A 20,494-nucleotide genomic window follows, 5' to 3' on the forward strand; every position below is an offset into this window, starting at 1 on the left:
ACTGCAGGCCTCGAAGAGAGCGCAAGTTCACAATCCTAAATTAATACTTATGCATCAAGAGGCAGATTTGTATTCTTCACTGTGAAATTATGTACTTCTTCCCTTAAAAAGTCTTTCTCAGTGGATATGCTGATGTAACCTGAATGCAATCTGAGTGTCACCGCTATTATATACCTGAATATGTAGTTCTATGAAAAAAACACGTCAGCAAACGCACAGTAAATAACAGGCCTGAAATACCACAAACCTGCATTATATTCATAAGCAATTTCAACTCTATTTGCTTAGTTTTTCAGAATATTTTGGTACAATACAATATACAGTACAGTAGGAAGCTATAGAATGCAAAACATTTTCCCTTCTGCCTCTGGTTGGCAAATACAGGAGTAACTCCATACTTCTGCTCTCATAGTCCAAGCTACGAAGCTCTATCAGTTCAGCTTTAAAGCTCTGGTTAATTTTTGAATATTTTTCTGGTATCAGGTTACCCTTCCATTTTTTAAGACAGCCTGCAGGGGCAAGTTACTGTTTTCATGTGGTCTGCAGTGTGATGTTAATTTATGCAGTCTTCAGAGCGCAGCCAAGACCCATATTGGGAGGAGGGAGATTTCCAGCATTCTTTACCATCATATTTACACAAAGGTATCTCGTGTTAGGTATCAATTGGTTTCCCACCCCCACAAAATCATGAAAACACAGTAGAATAATGAGAAGTGCACTGAAACATTGGGAATTCAAAAGCACAGATTCATTTTCAGCTAAACTTTTTCCTGGAGGAACAGATAAACAGGTACTCACAAAATCTTAGTTTTCATAATTGTGACATTTTTAAGAAAATTACTTTTAAAAAAATCTTTGAAGTGGTTTTAACAGATCCTACATTATCTCACTTTACATAGAAGATACTATTTAATTTGGTTAACTCATTCTATGACCAGAAAAGCTAAAGTTGGACCTTAAAAAAAAAAAAAATTGTTTATACTAGAAAAGATCAGAGAAAGACCTGGACACACGAGCCTGATAAAATAGTTCTATTTCTCATAAGAAAATGTCAAAGTCTAACATGATCCTTTAGAGGGGAGGACTTTCACCTCATGGACCTCATGAGGAAAATGGAAGAATTAGTCATTTATAAGTCATGGTGGAAAAGAACAGAAGGAATATGAGCAATTTATGTATTCTCAACTGATGTCTGCAATACAAGTCTTCGGCTTCAACCAGAAGTGTGTAGACTTGCCATAGGGGAATAAACCTTCAAATTCCAAAATTGTCAAAAATGTTATTATTTTCATAAATAATGAATGAAAAAAGTCCTTGAAAATAAAGGGATTAATTTTTTTTGGAGCCTCACATACAACCCACAGCTGACCTGACCCATTTCATTACTCCATCCTCAATTAGTCTCAGCAGAATTCTTCGTTAAACTAAACTCAGTAAGGCACAGTTCTTTTGGTTTGAAAGAGGTTAGGAGGTCACTCAGGGTTTTGCTCTTTTAGCCTTCATGTTGCATTTTAAATAGAAAGGAATATTTTAGTGTCTTTCTCTATCGAAACTTCTCATTTATGAGATTATTTTTCTAAGGTAGTGGTACAAAATATTTAACCATAAATTGCAGCTCAGATTCTAGTAGAATATTATGTAGTATGTATTAATGCTCAGTACTCAGCAACTGTCACCTACCATTCAAGTATTTTAATCCCATTTTAATATACTCTAGAAAAAAATTGAAATAGGAGTGTAAGTTTATAAAGGTATTTGCTAGCATCTCTTAGATTTTTTCTTTTCCTTCATGTGTATAAAAGAAGTTTCTACAATGCACCTGTTTTATTAAAAGCTGTTCTTTCTTTATGCCTTATGAATTGTTAGGATATATTTTTTATACTTGCATAAATATTTCTAATAGAAACCTCATTTTCAGTTTGTAAATTCTTTAAAAATGTACATAAATTACATATTACTGTAGAGATATATGTGAAATCAGGCCATTGCAAATTATGAACTGTCTATCCATGGAATAATAGAAATAATTAGAAGACATTTTTTCCACCATGCATTCAAGGTCTTTGGCGTGTCCAAAATAATTTCTCTTGCGCAATGGAAAAATCAGATTCTGGAGCACGTGGTGTTTCACACCTTCTTAAACTTGGAAGCCTGATGAACACTTATAGTATGAATTTCTGCAGAATCCCACTCTTGCTCTCTGCTATTCCTCAGCAGATCCTGGAGGAGGGTTTTCTGTGAGCAGTCTGTGTTCAGGTCTCCCCTTTCCCAGAATCTTTGCATGGAGCTGCCCTTAAGGGACATAGCAGGGTTGGGTTAAAGGAGAGTGGTGAGGGGGAGATGGACCGAGGTTCTTGGCTTTAAATCACAATATATAGAGGTGGTTTTGCTCCTAAAGGAAGGCTCTACAGCAGTGACAGATACAATTAATTTGAAAAGTACAGAAATTGTACCCAAGATTTTAAATATTCCAGCTGTTATGAATTTCGCCTTAGAACATATAGGTAGAGAGGATTGTATCACTTTAATAAAATTCAAAATTCAGATACAGATGGAGGCAGGTAACTTAGTTCCCCTCAGCACAAATATTCAAAGTGTGAAGGGATGTGGAGAAAGTCTGTTCTGCCCTCGGGGTCTCTGCACAGTGACTCTCCGTGCCAGAGATCTGATGTTGTGATGTCTGATTCCTGCTCTTATCAGGAGCAAGAGGAAGCAAACTGAAGTCTTGAGGGAGTTCTGGCTGGTGCTCTCTACCCCTGGCCAGCCCAGAGACTGCAGCATCCAGAGCAGAGCTGGGATAATTAACAGCCTTCCCCTTGGAGGTGTGGGGCTGGGATAGGAGTGACAAAGCAAGAGGTTTGCTGTGATTAATGTGCAAAATGGACTGCAGAATTAGGCAACCTATGCACTCATATGGCTAACTCATTAAATTCAAACATGTGTGTAAATATATGCTTTGTAGGCATAATATTTAAATTCTTATAGTTTGTTACTCATATTATAATTAACCCCAGACCTTTTGTTTTTCTTAATTTAACTTGCTTCTTATGCAGTTGTCATTACTTTTTAACTACTAGCAAACCAACCATATGACATTTCAATTTAAATCAGTCTTGCTATTCATTTTTAATAACATTTATGAATCTCTGAGGTAGAAGGAATCTATATACATTTTTAGAAAAACAAAATCAGCAGGAATTAGAAAATCCTTAGCAATGCTTTGAGCTTTTTTTTTGAAGAAAAGATAAAAAAACAAAGGAGTGCTGACAGTTTATTTTCTATATACTTCTATGGTGATGAGGATTTCAGATTTAGAGGGGCTTCTAAGGAAGAAGCATCTTTCTAAAACCCTTAGGCCTTCAAAATAATTTGTGATCCTGGCATTTCTCCATTTCACTATATCTGTCTGTCCATCTTTCAGCTCAACTGAAAATATGAAATGTGCAGGTGATATAAGAATAAATCAGTTCCTTATGCTTTCCTAGGTAACTCAGAAACAGGTTAATTGGAATTCATTATACACAAGTGATAAGCTAAAATAAGTGGGCCCAAGATTCTGATGCTCTGTGCATTTCCTTTCTTGCTTAGCTTTTACTTAGATGCCTTAAACAGATATCAGAGTATTATTATAAAAATTAGTCAAATACAACTTAATAAGATTTTCTGTTACCTTCCAAAGAGAAAAAGCTTGTTGTCTTGCAATATAATGAATAATTGTCCTTTTATTTAATTTAATATTATTTTATTAATGAATTAAATTATTCAAATTCTAATTATTTTTTTTTTCACTTCCCAAAAGTAAATTGATTTCCAGGTTTGTTTGAGAAGAATCTTGGCCACAATTGGTTGTGGAGTTATTCACTGACCTTTCAATAAATATCTCCTTTTAAGATACATCACTCCTAAATGGCTACTATTGCTAATGCTCAGTGTTGAGAAAAACATTAACACCTCCACAGTATCTATTTTTCAAGCCACCACCATCTATTAATTGAAGTCCTTCTTAAAAACTTGTTCAGTAGAATAAAAAAGTGGGTAAATATCAATTAAGAGTGGATTATAATGGATGTATCAACCCTGCCTAAGTAATTATATAATCTCTTCTGTGTAGGCCTTGACCCTACTTGAACGATGATGTGGTAATGGACAAGAAATGATGGCTTTCAAGAAAATTCTGCATATCAATGATTTCCTTGTGCATGATTATCCTTCCTCTTTTACATGGGCACTGAATAGAATATCTTATAAGGCAGAACAAAGTTTACCATTTCCCTATTTTTAAGAATGAAGAAATATATTTTTATTAATGAGGGACAAAGTCAGTCCTTCAAGTATGGTGTGTTAGAAAAATCTTTCATTCTTCAAATGAATGAATTCACTTCTGCAATATTTTCACATGCCTAATCGGAATCTTTGGAACTAAATAATTCTCACAATATTATTTTCTCACTTGCAATCACTAATGGTACATTTAGGTGCTATAATACTGTTAGTGTATTACCATGGTAAGTTGTCTGCAGCCAAGCTACAGCACAAATGGAAATCTTGATAACACAGGAAATGATCAAATATACCTTATGGAGTTTAGTCCAAATGACTCTTTCTGATATGCATTCTGATAACTAAATACGAAGATGTTTTGCATAATCTCTTCAAAATTCAGCAGTGGAGCGAATTTCAGAAAGAAATTAACAGCTTGGGAGCTCTTCACCCTCTGCTTTTTAACAGCCTTGAAATCTTCAGCTATTCTAGGAAGACACACACAAGCTTCAGCAGTTTGCCCCCTGCTTTTCATGGGTGTCTTGTTGGCAGACAACAGATGAGAATTACTTGAATCATGTATCAAATGCATAAAGCATTTCCAAGATTTCCCTCTGAAGTATAGAAATAAGGATCACAGAACTTCAAATTACATTTGATGGATGCAAGCATTTTGGGGCACAATATTTCACTAACTTTACATTTTACAAATGATCTCTGGATAAGGAGAAGTGGGAAAGAAAGCAGGAAAAAATCACAGAAATTTCTGTGGCAAATCTCAGAATTCTCTGTGACTTGCTGTTTACATTATGATATCATGTAAATCCAGTGCACAGCTGCAGAAACATTACTAAATGTGTATAGATTTAAAAGCCAGAGATCTTACAGGTTCATAGGAGGAACCTCATAGAGGTAAAAGAGGGAGAGAACATCTCTATCAATCATTTCAACTTGGCAAACAGTCAAACTCTTACAAAATGCTGGCTTCACTAATTACAATGTTTTGAATTGAAATAAGTAAATAAATAATATATTAAAAAATCTTTTGCCATTACTTATAAAAGGGCATCTGTTTTACTTTTTATGTGATTTACAAAATTTATGGGCTGTTTTTCTGAACAAAACAAAAAAACGTAAACGCAGCAGGGAGTCAATGCAATTTCAGGAAGTGTATTTGTCTCAGGGCGTAGAAAGGAAGGAATAGATTAGCTCAATGGCTGTTGTACAGGAGGTAATGCTGGGGACTATGACCACATTGATTCCACCCCCCCTCCCCAAGCTTTAGGGGGTTTTCTGGGGGTTTTTGGGGTGTCTTTTTGGGCTTTGTTTGTTTGGGGTTTTTTTAATATGGGTGACAGAATAACAAAATACTGTTAGGTACAATTAGCATGTTTGGGAGTCTTTGATTATGTGGTTTTGGGCTTTAGGGTAAAATTTCTATAGACTGTTTTAAGCTATTGATTTTTCTATTTCTTGTCTCCACAAATGCATGGCAAAGTGCCCTACAAAGCCTGGGCTGGAAGAAGGGTTATAAACCAGAGCCCGTGGGCTGTGTTTGCCAGATAACATTTGCTGGGCTGAGTAACTTTCTGCTTCAGCACCACTTTCCACACCGAGGGCCTATCATTTTCCTGCAGCCTTTAAAATTTCAGAAGAGGAGCAGATACAGTGGACAATAAATCCAGACTAAAGGATGTATTTAAGTGAGGTATTTACATCTCTAGTGTGCTGCGCTTGTGTGTTAGCGGAAATTTAGCAAAGACCACCAAAGCAATATCTCAACAGCTGCAGTGGTTATGTCTCTCCTTATGACTCTGACCTAGATGCTCACTTATAGCCATTACAGCTAAGCAGAACAGATCTGGAAGATGTGGTACAGAAATATAACCTACTTATGGAGGGAGAAATACATATTCCTGATATTAACAAAAAAAAATATACACATGGACTCTTGACCTTCAGAGGAAACTCATATTACTTGCCTCGTTTAAAGAATAAAGAGGAGAAAGCAAACATAAATGTATTTTTTAATAGCTCTCCAAAGAAACTATTTTATAGTTTCCCTGAAAAAATGGATATTTTTATAAGTATTTAACTTAAAAGGGGTGGGTGGTGCCCTCACAACACAGCTGGCTCACTGTCTGATCCCTCGCCACAGAGGTGCAGAGGATATGTGTCTCATCCAGAAGTGGAAAATAGTCAAAAAGTAAGCATGATCCAACCAGCTACTCAGATATTTAATAACATGGTCAAAAGACAGGTAAGCTCAGGAGGATGCTGTTCCACAGCCCAAGAAACTAAATAATTGTTTTCAAACTTTCTCAATTGTAACTGTGTGTTATTAGTTTTGAATTTTTTTTATGTATACCCAGTTTGCCCATGGGCAGTATTGCCCTTCTTAATAAATGCCAACATGAATCAGTGAGCCCAGTGCTTGCATACAGAGGGACAGGGCATTGTAATACTTATATCTGAAATCCAGAATAGATACAAAATAATAAATTAACAGTAAATATCTGTAACCCTGGCTCTCTAGGCCATGCTGGAACATATGAGAGTGTAGTCATAATTAGGTACGGAAAATTATGTGAAACAAAAATGTTGTCAGCATTACAGCAGATTTCTAATCTCTTTTAAAACCTGATGAAACTGTTTTCACTGCAATTGTTTGTATCATGCTTAATGCAAAATTTACTAAGCACACCTGTTACCTTAGTAAAATTCAAATAAATGGCATTTCCCAGTGCCTTCAGGTCTTGCAGTGAAACTTTACATTGCCTTTCAAGGAAGATAGAATAAAAGAATTAGAAAGCAGATCCTGAACTTTAAGGAAAAAAAACCAAAGCAGACCCTTCTGAACAGTTATTTTAACCTTTTTCATGGATTCCTACTGAATGATAACACAGCTTTCAGGGTCTGGTAAGTGCTACTTTGGGCTCTAAGATCAATGTAAAAATTCAAAGAAACTTGAAGCCCCAAAATATTTCATTGTCTGTCTGAACTAGACACACAGACAAAAGCCCAACATCTGGGCTTAGAGGAAGCATTGAGGGAAAATGTACATTCTTCTCATCACTGAGACTGTATTAAATTACAGGGCAGAGTCACTGAGTTGTCAGCAGAAACAGATCTGTGTACAAGAGGGCTCTGTGCTTGCTGGTAGAGCTGACAGCGTATTCCAGCAGGCTTCACCTGGTACCAGCACATTTGTCCGCCGCAGGATCGCGGTGTCACTGCCTGGCTCACCAATCACCTGGGTGACAATGTGCCTCCATTACAAGCCCTTATAAATAAATAACAAGTCAATCTGACAACTCACTAGCTGATTGAGATGAAAAATATGTTGAGCTTTGTGAATTTTTAATCTGAAAGTCGAGGTATGACACGTTACGATGATAAATATTTATAAAACATCCAAACCGCTTTCCACACAATCTAATTTATATTTAAAATATCTTTAAACTGTATCTGAATTCAATGAGGTATACTTACAGTACATTAAAAGAAAATGGAATAAAGTTAACAGAGTTAACAGATCCAGCTGCAACGGAATTTTGTTTGTAGGGATCCCCCCAGCAAACATTTTGCTTGGAGAAGTGTTTTGCACAGCACTGTAACAAGGCTCTCAGTAGAACTTTGGTAATCATTCACCACACCCAGCACCAGGAACCAGAAGATGTAACAGGTCATCCTCAATAGAAGCTTGGCTTTCTCTTTCTAACAGAAGTACTTGAGGAGCAAAATAAATCCTTTGAAATTATGCTTCAGGAATTAAAATATTGACTCCAGTATGATGCCAGCTGATTCCAACTAAGCACACAAAATATTTTTTGGCTCCATGACTGTTACATATGTGCTATTTATACCTAACAGTGTTCCTTGGAATTTGATGGTTTCTTTGTATGGGAAGAATTAATTCACTTTAGCTCTAAGCTATCAAGAACTGAATATCACAAGAGAAATTACTTGACATCTCCTAATCCCTAAGAGGAGTTATAGTAGAAAGCGTTGGATCAACTCCATTCTAAAGGGTCAATACCACTTACAATAAGGACAAGTGGTATAGCCTAATCAATGTTTGAAGCCCCTTATGTAATTAATGATTTCAAGTACAGCTCTCTTTGATTTTTTCTTGTTAGTTTTTATGAACTTTGCTAAAAACGTTTTCTGTGTTTTGCATTTAAATTTCATTTTTAACTACAATTTTCCTACCTTCAACTTTTTTTGACTCAATCTTTCTTAAAAGCAACATCTGTATTTTATAAACAGAAATCTGACCACCCATTCCAAATAGAAAGTGCATTGAAGAGCCTGTCCAAATCCAGGCTAAAAAAAAGAAAATTAGAACTAAACAGAAAATAGAGCTAGAAGGAACCTTGAGAGGTCATCTCATCCATTCCCTCTGCCCCAAGGCAGAATCAGTTATACCTAAAACATTTCTGACAGATGTTTGTCTAACCTGTTTTTTAAAACACTCTGTGACAGAGATCTCATTTACTCCCCAGTCTGTCCTAACGTTTAACTCTCCTTTTAGTAGGAAACAATTTTTGTCTTATTCTCTGCCTTTGCTTTCTTTCTATATTATCTTATTTAAATCTTTATTGCTAAAATGTAAGTTTATTGTTTTCTCTCCTGTCCACCATGGATGTGAGGCAGAGATAATTCCTTTGTTTTGTGCAGCAAAGTTTTTCCTGTTTGAAAAGTGTTAAACTAGAGGAGGAGTTAAGAATACTAAAAATAGCCTCCAGCATAGTAAGTGACCAGTAGGGGAAAAATGGATACAAATGTGGAATTCATTGGAAGGGAGCCCAAACAGGCAAGTGAGCCATAATGATCTGATAATTTGGCTAGACAGAAGGGAACTTGAATAAAAATTACCCATATGTGGCTCATATTGAATACCCACAAAAGATATGCATGATTTCTGGCACGCTGCATCACAAGCTATTTAGTTTAGCAGTAATTAGCTGTAAACACTGGTGCAAAACTTAAAAGGATGAGTTTTTTTCCTGGAGTTTCTTTTGGAATGTTTCAGAGTTTAGAAGACTAGGAAGAAAAATGTTCCTCAATTTCTAAGAATTATGGAAACCCTAAACAAGTAAAGCTAAAAACGTATGAGCTCGAGGCAAAAGGCCGAAATTAAAGTGCCTCTAAATTCTAAAGAAAGGTAGGTCAGTGAGTTGAAATTCAGTCAAATAATACCTTCAGAGAAACAGTACCAAAATAAAATGCTTTTCTGCAAAGGTTGATTTGATTGCTTCCTAAGGACAATAATAAATAATAGAAAATTTCAGAAAAATACTCACAAACCAATAGCTTCTCCAATAGCAGAAGAACACATGCATAGTATGACAGATACAAAAAGTTTTTAGTGACTTTTCAAAGTTCTACTGCAAGCATCAGATGCAAGATTACGTTTACCACTCTGCAAATAGAGATTAGGCTCAATAGGTCTTCAAGAAACTGACACTTTTGGGCAGAACCACAGTATGTAAAGCCCAAGAGATAATTTCAGACTGTAGAGATGGAAACTATGAAAAACAGCATATGTTATTTTGTGCTACTGCAGATAAATTAGCAGGAAACTGTGCGAATAAAACTCATCACATCCTTAAACCTGATTCTTTTGACAAGGTTGTTTTATCATCTTGAAAAAGGAAAATACCCCCCTCTGCCATGAATTCTTTGTAAAAACATTTTCTTAATTGCTTTCTTTACTGATAATTTCCCTACATTTTACTGTCGGCAATTAAAAATATGCTCTGTCTTCTTGCAAGGTGAATAAAAATTAAATATTCATTTAAATAATCTCCATGCTTATGTTCAGTAATCCAAATCTAAAATATTATTAATGTGTTAAATTATTAAACATAAATTACAAGGCTAAAGCTTTCAACTTGCAGAAGTCTCCAGGGTAAGTCATGGCACTGTCTGTTAATTCATTTTTACAAACACAATATGAAGTTGTGGTGACTGAATGTATACACACGCAAAGTATTTATATGAGAAAAGACCTTGCGTAATCACCCATTGTACATTTTTTTTTTCTTTTCTTGGTCCTAAACTTCATTCAATAAATTCCTATCAGCAGCCTTTCCTCTAACAGAGTGGTGTTTGATGTTTTTAATCTTCATTGCATTCTCTTTATTCTCCACTAGTTCCCTATGAGAGGATTTAGAATAAGAATTTGGATGGATCCAGCCTGCAGTATCCTGTGGTTCCTGTGTGCAGGATCCAGCTGAGTCTTCTGGAAAGGAAAAGAGGCCTCACTGCCTCCCTGTGTGTCTCTACAGAAGGCTGTGCAGAGACCTTGATTATTCTGCCTTCCTGTAGATACAATGAATTTTCATTGAAAATATGTTCCTTTTCTGGTGCACGTGGGGAAGGAGGTTCATGCTTCAGTGTGTCACATTAGCATCTTCCCTGTAACAGAGCTGGCCAGATACTAGGAAAACCTATACATTATATATTTTAATTTGCAGCAAACAGAGCTCTCAGGGTCCTGGATGCTTTTAATTCTAGTGATTTAACCAATCATAGAGACCAAATATGGAATCAGTCACTATGAGAAGCAAATATAGCAAATAAAATATTAATTTGCCTAATTCTGGTGTGTATTTTCCTCTCCAGTCTGCATGGTAATAGGATTTACAAATACATATCAAGGCAAGAACAAACATAAAAAGTATTGATTTATGTGATGCAACTGAGCACAAAAGCACTACAGAGTATAGTGGGTATAAAATACAGACAGAGATAAAAGAGCTATTACAATAAGCAAACTGATAGCAAAGGACAAGCAGGAAAAACACTGCTTTTCCGTCATGCCTTAATGGGATGATTGCATTCACCAGCTTTTCCAAATACTGATTTTCACTTACTATAAGCCTTGGGGATAGTCATCAAAAAGTGTTTCCAGTAATTAGAACTTTGTGAAGAATTAAAACATTGACAGTACTGAACAGCAATGAAAACAAAATTCTAAGGTTGATTCATGAGTGCTCACAAGCTGAAATTTGAACTTGAGCAAGCAGTCAGCTCCTTGGCAATGTCTCAACACATGCAACTTCAATGAATCATTGCATTTGAATATGTAGATGTATTTCTCTTAAGCAAATGACCAAAAAGATTCCTGCTTAATTTATGATTTGAATATATTTTTCCATCCCAATATTCAAGTTTCAAGATAATATGGTAAAATTCTTGCATCCACATACACTCAATGACAGAAAGGACTGAGCTAAATATGAAAAATAGGGCTGATGGTATTAACACAGCAAAATGGGGAAAATACCACAAAACCAAACCCACTCTGTTGATAAGATTCAAAGACTTCACCAGCACTAAAAAACAAATTTATCTCCCACCATCTACTCACAGTCCTTTCTTTTCTTACATCATCCATGTAAAGGTGCTAGTGAAGGGAAAAAAAAAGTTGTTAAAACACTCTGTCTGGTTACCTGGGTCAAGCTATTACAAGTTTTATTGTGTGAGCTCTAGTATCAATGACTGTTTTCTATTTCTATTTCCTTTTCCCTCGATTCCCTTCTCTGATTTGTCTTGACCTGAATTGTTTTGTTGGCTTCTCTGAGGGCAGCTGGGAGGTCACACTCCGAGGTGTTTCATTCTGCAGAGCCCAGCTCCGGGCAGTCCCTGCCGCCCACTGCAACCTGCAAACGGGTCCTGACAGGACTGGACTTCCAAGAGAATATGGGAAAACTGGTATTGCTGCAGCATTTCCTAGGCATAGTAAGCTGTCTGCCATATAAATTTTTCTTGGGTTTTGTGTGCAGAAGTAATGTAATAAAAATATAATTTTTTTCTGATCATTCTGTTCTCGATGTCCTTCTCAAAATTTAGCTGATCTCCCCAGAAAACACAGAGGAGAAGTGCTGGCAGTAAAAATGGGGTGATGTAGGGAGTAGAAGGGGGAGGGCACTGCGTGCTCAGTCTTGCCCTTGTCAAGCACAGGGGTCTCTGAAAGAAGTGCTCCTGTTTAGAGGAGTTATTTGACAGTCAGTCCTGCACAGGTTGGTCCTTTTTGGCCCTTCCTGGCAAGTCTCTGGTGCTCTTATTTGAATCTGGGTCCAGTGAGCTGCTGAATGTTCTGTATTTTAGGCAAAACCCTGATCAGATTGTCATCAGTCATCTGTAATTTCTGCTGGCCCATCTTGGGTGAGGGTTAGGGGATGTCTTCAGGCAAAAAGAGAGCACTGAAATATTAAGGGGAGTTTGGAAAGGGTAGGTGAAGTGGACAGTAGATCCCCAAGAGGGATCATGGTCAGATGCTTTTTCTGATCCTCCTTAGTTTTGCACATGAAGTGTCCAGGCCATGATGCCCAAAATATTTAAGAGCCAAGTCATGGGTGCCAGGAAGCCTTGCCAAGGCTGTGGAGCTGCCCACAAGAAATCTCAGGCTGTAGCTTCCAGATGTTAACAAACTGGGGGGCACAGCTAAGGATAAATCATTATGAGAAATCTCTAATGAAGATATTTCTCCTAAAGGTCAAATATACTGTCTAACCTTTGCTGTTCTGGTCTACACAGCACCTCTGCCTTTGCAGGTGACTAGGGAAAAAATGCACACTGCCAAATCAATAACTGAGAGAGAAAAAAAGGGGAAAGCAGTTGGTAATGGCAGCTACCAAAAGTAACAAGCTGCTAAGGCTGTCCATATCTCACTCACAAGCTTATTGTAGATCAGAATTTCAGCAGCTTTGCTGAGCAGTTTGTGCTTCATGCCAGCTAAGTGACACAGACTGTAGATTTCCGGCTCTTCACAAGATTAATGGGCTTTAAACTTGAGGTGAAACACGTTTTAACAGGGTGCTTATGTCAAAAAGTACCCTGTAACTTTTATTTTGAGTGGTATTAATCCTAAAGGCTGTTACGTGCTCGCTCCTTCATCCCTGTAATGAAGATAACCTGCCTCTCTTTTGGCACTTGGATTAGATCTTCCTGGTGTTTATAAAAGATAACAGAGGTCTCTTTAGGACCCTCTGGACAGCTCAGCAGCATTGACAATAGTCTCTCTTTATTTCAGTCCTCTCAGAAGCTTATGGTTTGGGGTCAGCTGAGGCAAATTGGCAGAGCCTAACCAGTTCTCTGTTGTCATGATCTTGACCTTGGCAACATTTGTAAAAAAAAAAAAAAAGCTCAAACAAAGAAACTCTTATATTTACTTAAATTGCTTAGATTCTTCTTATTGTGATTGAAAATGACTGACAATCTGGAGGGACAATCTGGAGGGACAAGCTGCCCTGACTTAAACATTCCTCTTTAATACAATGCTGCTAGAAATAAACTTGTTATAAATCTGTTCTCATAAATTACACTTACTAATTTATGTGCAGATGTGTTTTGTAGCTTGAAAGTCATGACTGTTTCAGCACTATCGTGTGATGAACAGGAAATAAATGTTTTGCATTATGCTGATGGATTCTGAGAGGTGGAGACGGACAGATTTAAATCAATTTGTGATAATGACATTGTATACCAACATATGACCTGGAGTATGCATAAATATAGAAGAGAAACAATTAAGGACCAGCTGGGTATACAGACACAAAGATTTCTAAAGTAGTAGGCTTTTAAGCCATCAAAACTGTAGGATTAGTGGGTTGGGGATTAATATGAATCCTTATGGGTTATATACGAACTCTCGGGATCAATTTCTATTCCAAATAGTTTACATCCTTTCTAAAAATATATAAACTAATACTCTAAACTTCACACATGTGTATACTGATGAGGGCACAAGGGAGCTTTCCTTCTTCAGGTAAAAGCTAGTGACAACCTAAGAAGGTTCTGAGCCAGTATTTTCACGCTGAACTTCAAAACAAAGCAGAAATGGAATTCAGAAAGCGACCAGCACTGAGCTCAGTCTCTGTGCTAAGTCACAAACCAGCTAAGCAAACAGTAAGAGAGGACAACTGCACCCATGAGAATACAAGTTCTTTGTGCCTAGATGTTTCTGTGACTGTCTTTGTTGTGAGATTTCATAAACTTTGGCAACTTTACTGTAGAAAATAAGTTCATAATATTAAAAGGGTGGAAAAAAAATTGAGTACTACTGGTCATTTTGAGGAATTGGAAATTCCCTTTTTGGGGTCTTGTAACTTGGCTGCTCTGCAGCACCAAGGACCCAGGCCTTAGAAATCTGTTTAACAGATGGTCAGGTTTGTTGGGAAATGTATTCTGTGAAGTCTCCAGACACTATTTCAGTCTGCAGCAGATTTTTCTTGCCTATATTACCTGCGCTTGCCTCTTCAGGGGACCATAAAACTAATTCAGGACAATCTAATCCTACTCAGAGTTACTCAGCCTGTTGTCTGTAGGCCCCCATCTCCTCTGGGGACAGCGGTAGGAAGGGGAGTTTCTAGAGCCTCACTTGTGGCTGGACACACCAGATTTTGGGGGATCTTGGTAGCATGACAGACAGCACTGGCCTAGGTTGTTGGATGCAGCACGATCTTTGTTTTTCAGTCATTCCCTGTTCTGGGGGGGTTACAAGTGCACCCTTGTGGCGTACCTGAAGCATACCTAAATACCCAAGGTGAATATACTCTCCTAGAGGCAAGGAAAAGCAGAAATAATTTTGTGATTTCTGGAGCTGAAGCACTTCCTTTTCTGCAAATGGAGAAATGGTTCTTTGTTCCCTGGCCAGGTGAAAGTCCTTTATAGGCAGGGTCCCCATGGGAATGGCATCCTAAATGGCCATAGCCTTTTAGCTTTCCTTTTGTCCTTCTGCACCCACTGCAGGCTTCTTGCTTTAATTCTGGGCTGTGAAATCCATCACATGCTTAGTAATTACTGTGGGTGAAGATTTATCACTGGGTGCACACTGTTTCATATTCCAGGATTTCTAGCAGTTTCTCAACATAGAATTGGAAAATAATTTTTAAACATTTTCAGTGGACTTGTCTGCTGTATTATCAGCAACGAAATCAGGCTCAATTACTCTGGGCCAGAAACTGATCCCCAGTATTCCTCTACAAGCCTGGAGCAGGTTTTTTGGATTACAGAAAATTAAATTCTGTGTTTAAATGAACACAGAATCTGGCCCTTCATGCTCTACCAAATAGATGCAACTAAACTACATCTTCTCTACCTGCTTAAATATATTTACATTTAAGGATATCAGCAGAAAATACCATCAGTGGATACATCCTGGAAGATTCCTAAAAGCATGCAGTAATATAAAATATTTATTTTAGAGAGTGAGATGCTTAATTGTGCTCAGACACCTCTGGAATCCACTCTCATTCATTTCTATACGAAAAGCAAACAGACAAAAGTCTGGCTGACAGCTTGCCAACACACTAATTAACTTTCAGCTGCAGCATTCCCAGTCAGCGTTCTCTCACAACCTACACACCCTGCCAGGAAGCACAACAACAAAATTCAGCTTCAAAATATAGAACTGGACAGAATATAGAGAGTGGCTTCACAGGAAATGAAAATGTTCTGCATGCAAACATAGGTTATACCTTTCTATTATGTATTTAGGGTAGACCTGCATGTAATTCACTCATGGCTCAATAGCTCAGATTTTATTATTATTCCTCTTTAATTCAGGAAATTCAAAGATCTGTTCTTCATCCACATAGATAAGTCTCCTCTTTATTGTTTTGCTGCTGCATATATTTCCACTGCTTTTTGCAGTGGAATATAGTACAGGTGGGAACCTTCAGTTTCCAGCTTTTTAGAGACAGAACCTCATGGTTGAGAAACTCTTACAGACCCTCTTCACTTTCTAGTGCTTGCTCAAGTGACATTGATGTTTGGCCTGTCTTTTATGTTCTGCAGGCTGTTCAAACTTTCCTCCAGTGTAAGACGCAAAATGTATGCTTATGGGAAAAAGAAGATTCTTAATGCAAACACAAATTTAATTCATATTTGTCCTCCTTTGTCTTTAACCAAAATTAGCCCCCTCCCACCCCCACATCTGTTCAGATTCTGGTCTCTTCCCCCCTCCCATCTGCTCCCACTCTCTCTTCCCTCCTCCCCCATCTGCTTGAACATCACTAACCCTCCAGGGATCCCTTTTCCTCTCTTTCACTCCCTGCCTGTCTCCCAGCTGGGCCTGCCTCTGCTATCTGAAAGCAAAATGATAAAAACAAGTGTTTAGTTTGGAGGAAACAACACACATAGTATTGCTAGTGAACTTCTGCAAATTCCTCCCCTCGTGCTCCACAGAGAAAACCCAGAACGCCTCCTTGCCTTGTGAAGCACAATAATATCCCACCACATCTGAGTGCTCTCAGAGGGCTCTGGCCCTTTTCGTGGATGCAGTTGAGTCCTTGATTAGACAAGCACCCCAAATGTTTTCCTTGCAGTGGGAAGCTTTATTCTTTTGCCTCATTACCGTGTCCATCCTGAATAGTGGCAAATGACAAAAGCAGCTCTTAGGTGCTGGGTCAGACTCTGTTTTCAGCTCCCATCACTTCTGGGAGCTGCAAACACGTCTGAGCTGGCTGTGATGGCTGCAGGTCCAGGCAATGATGAATCTGCAGCTGACATCCAGTTGCAAAGGTCTTTGAAAACACCGTATTTCCTACACTATCCATTTTACATGGGTCCTTGGATTGCCCTGCAGTTTCACTGCCTTGAAAGTGGCACACCAGAGCAGAGGGTGGTTCACCATCACAAAACTAATTTTCAATTGTTTTGCTCTTATTGTCTTTCCCTCTACACAGAATGGTCACTGTGGCCCACACCTCAAGTGTTCATCAGTAGCCAAGGGGAATTTGGCAAAGTATATTTTAAGTATTCTTCCATGGAGCACGTTTCAGTGACAAAATTTCAGGAAGCATTTTTTGGTGCTATGTAGCTTAAAGCAATATTTCATTTTGACCAGACTTTCCATGGATGCACAAATTTACTGTAAGCCTTAGGAACCCTTGGTGAGGAGTACAGTACGGTATTGCAAAAATCAGCCTTGAACTGTTTTGCCTGGAGACCTGTCAGTTTTATTTAAAAACAAAACAAAATATATATATTGTTAGGGATGTCTAGCTCCACAGTTACTGCCTTTTCTCCCAACCCAAAGCTAGGTCAGTGAAAATATTTTTCAAAAGCATGCAGAATTGAACAAATTGACACTGAACATATATGAACCAAAACCAAAATAGAGACTGAGAATGTTTTTCATAATACTTTCACCTATTTTAAAGCAATTTTGTAGTTTTAATATTAAAAACATTTTAAAATCTCATTACATTACCTTTCTGTGTCACTTTTTGATAGTAAATTTTTTCACGGTAGATGATTTATGTCAAAATTTTGTGATCATCAACTACATTTTTGGCTAGTAGGGGTTTAAAAATTGAATATGAAAGAAGAAATTTGTGGGATTTGTGTAAATTTTCCTGTGTTTCATTGTTGCTGTTTGTAAGGAAAGGTTATAATGTACCTTAGTAGAATAGTAAATGAGAACAACTTTCCTGGAGAAAAGAGAGCTCTATTAGGCCCCTGATATATTTAGTGAAAGCAATTGTGCCTCTTCAGAGAACATTTGCTAAGCATACAGCATAAGGAAAACATATTTTAGTAAAAAATAGGATGGTTTTTATTTTTGTAAAATTGAAATGCTTTTTTCTGAATTACTAAGAAAAAGAAAAACAAACACCAAATACCAAAGCCAAAAACTGAAACAAAACTTTTCTTGGAAACCATTCCATGAGCAATTGCTCTTCAGCTTCTTATTTCTTCACCAAGGACAAGGAATATACAGTCCCTGCAGGCTTAACAAGGTTTATGTATTTTTCTTGTATTAGAGAACAGGATTATAGAGAAGGCAGCATCCACAATGTTTTCAACTTTTATGACAAATTCAACTGCCTGTTTTGTCATGTGGATTTGCAATCCCTTTATGAATAGCTGAAGGGACTTCCTATGTAAAGTGATTGGGAAAGAGGGAAAAAAACCCAACCCAAACTGTATTGAACATTAAACATTAAAATCGCTCCTATAATATTTTATATGTTAAGAATCTTGCAGCAATTTAAAGCATTTAATGAATGTTTACATCTTATCTGAGAGGCAGTGTTTATTTTGCCCATTTTCTGTGTGCAGTATAATGATATGCTGATTGAGTCCCGCAGGAAGTGTTCCATAGCTCATTTAATCAGATTGGGCCTGAAAGGATATAAGTGATTGCCCAGAAAATCTGCAACAGAACAGGAAATGGGTCCCACATTACACAATTATTACTCCTGTACTTTTAAATAAGGCTAGTCTCCCAACAGAGGCCTTAAGCTGAAACTGCTGCAGGATTTATTCTGAAGTTGAATAATACCGCTAAGATAAAATAGCATAAGGTGAATTTTCAGAATAGAATTCAATCAAGCCTCCAAAGAGAAATTTAAAACTGAGTTTTAGGAATTAATCTGCTTTTTTTGCTCAGATAATGAGTCTAGTAGTGTTAAGTCAAATAAAATATGTGCAATTTTTTAAAAAAGCATATAGAAGAAAAAACAGAAAGAAAGGGAAAAGAAAAGGTTACCATGTAAAGCACTAATGAGTAAAATTTTCTGTATGGATGATTTTTTAACATTTAGTTTTTGTTATTTGCTATGCTTGAATAACAAAACTATAGTATTTCAAAGGAAAAAAAAAGCTAAATACAATCCAAAGTGACAGTAAAGTTTTCTCAGCCTGACTTCTACTCCAGGTTGTTGGTAGATTTTATTTCTATCTCCTTTGGAGCACCTCATTAGGATTCTAAAGCATTAGTGAGGACTACAGAAGCCTTATCTTTTGGGGTTCTTTATTGAATAGAGCTCAGTATTTTGCACAGCTGAATTCCATTTCAATATGACCAGGGGAAGGTGACATTACAGTCATTTGAAAATGTTCTCTACTTTCATGTGTTTGAGTGTGCATTCTGTTGCTGTCTGATTTCCTGGAATTTTCACTGCTTATTTTTTTAAGGAAAAATTTCTACACAATTTAAGTAAAATTGGGGGTGGGGAGAAGGAGGTTTGCATTTAACCACGAGCAAACATGGCCCTTATCTCTAGAATTTCAGACAATGAACATTAAATGTTGATTTGTAGCTCAGTGTCTTGTCAAAGGATATCAGTTTGACATGTATAGAAAAGATCCATCAGTTTTAATAAAGTCTTGCCTCTCCCTTGAGTTAAACAACCCATAAAATTCTCTGTAGGAGAAAGAGTGATGATGTTCAATAATTATTATTTTAAAACAATATTTAAATGTTGTAGTACTCAATTTTGTACCTCATGGTGCAAGGAAGCCAAGTTTTTGCAGCAGATAAATGGGTGAGCAGAAGTCACTTGTATAACTTGATACTTCTTTAAGTTATTTACCAACAGCAATATTATCATTGAGGCAGAGGGCTGAGTAGAGGTTCCAAATAAAGGTGGGAATACAGGAAAAAATTTTTTCTCCAATATGTTGAAGGTAGCTTATAGATATTCATGCAAAGGGAAGCAATGCTATTGGCAACTGCCTAGATGTACCTCAGTGTAAGAAGACCTAAGAAAAATTCAAGAGCATCAAAGAGAAGAAATGCCTGTCCTCTATAAAGACATTCCTAGATTTGCTTATAAGACATTTTTTAAAAGCTCTGTCAGATGCTACACAGTCAGGTCAGAAGCTGGTCATTACACAATACACAACTGCCCTGCAAAAAAACTGCTCATCAAAGCCTCTTACCATGAAATTAATAAAATTATGTGTTTACTTCAAAGAGCTGGAATACTCACTGGGTTTGTACAGGAGAGTATGACTGTGGTCCCTGTTCTGCCTCACAGCACACTGGCACAAAAATATTTAAATGTACTTGGACTTGGTCCCTTCCAACTGAAATATTCTAGCCTCTTTTTTTCTAAGTAAATAAAGGGAAAACATAAACACACTCTTTTGCAGAAAGCAGATACCTGCAAATGTAAGAAGTCACTGGGGACTACTAAATTAGAACCTTGCACCAATGAATCTCACAGTTTTCTGTTTCTTCAAGGATTATGTTCTGACTAGGACATAATTGTCTGAAAAGGATACATGGCATTTTTTTCGAATGTACCTTACTTGATAAGAAAAAATAATCAATATTCTGTTTTTTTTTTTTTAATTTAGGTACCTAACTGTTTTCTTGATTGGAGAATCAGAAAAATTATAAAATTAACTGTAGTTTAGCTCCTTGACTTAGCCTGTTTAAATCAGATAGATCAAACATCCAGTAAGTGCATACAGATAAAAATAACATACA

The sequence above is a fragment of the Fringilla coelebs genome, assembly GCF_963513975.1.
Source record: "Fringilla coelebs genome assembly, chromosome: 9".
NCBI lineage: Eukaryota > Metazoa > Chordata > Aves > Passeriformes > Fringillidae > Fringilla > Fringilla coelebs.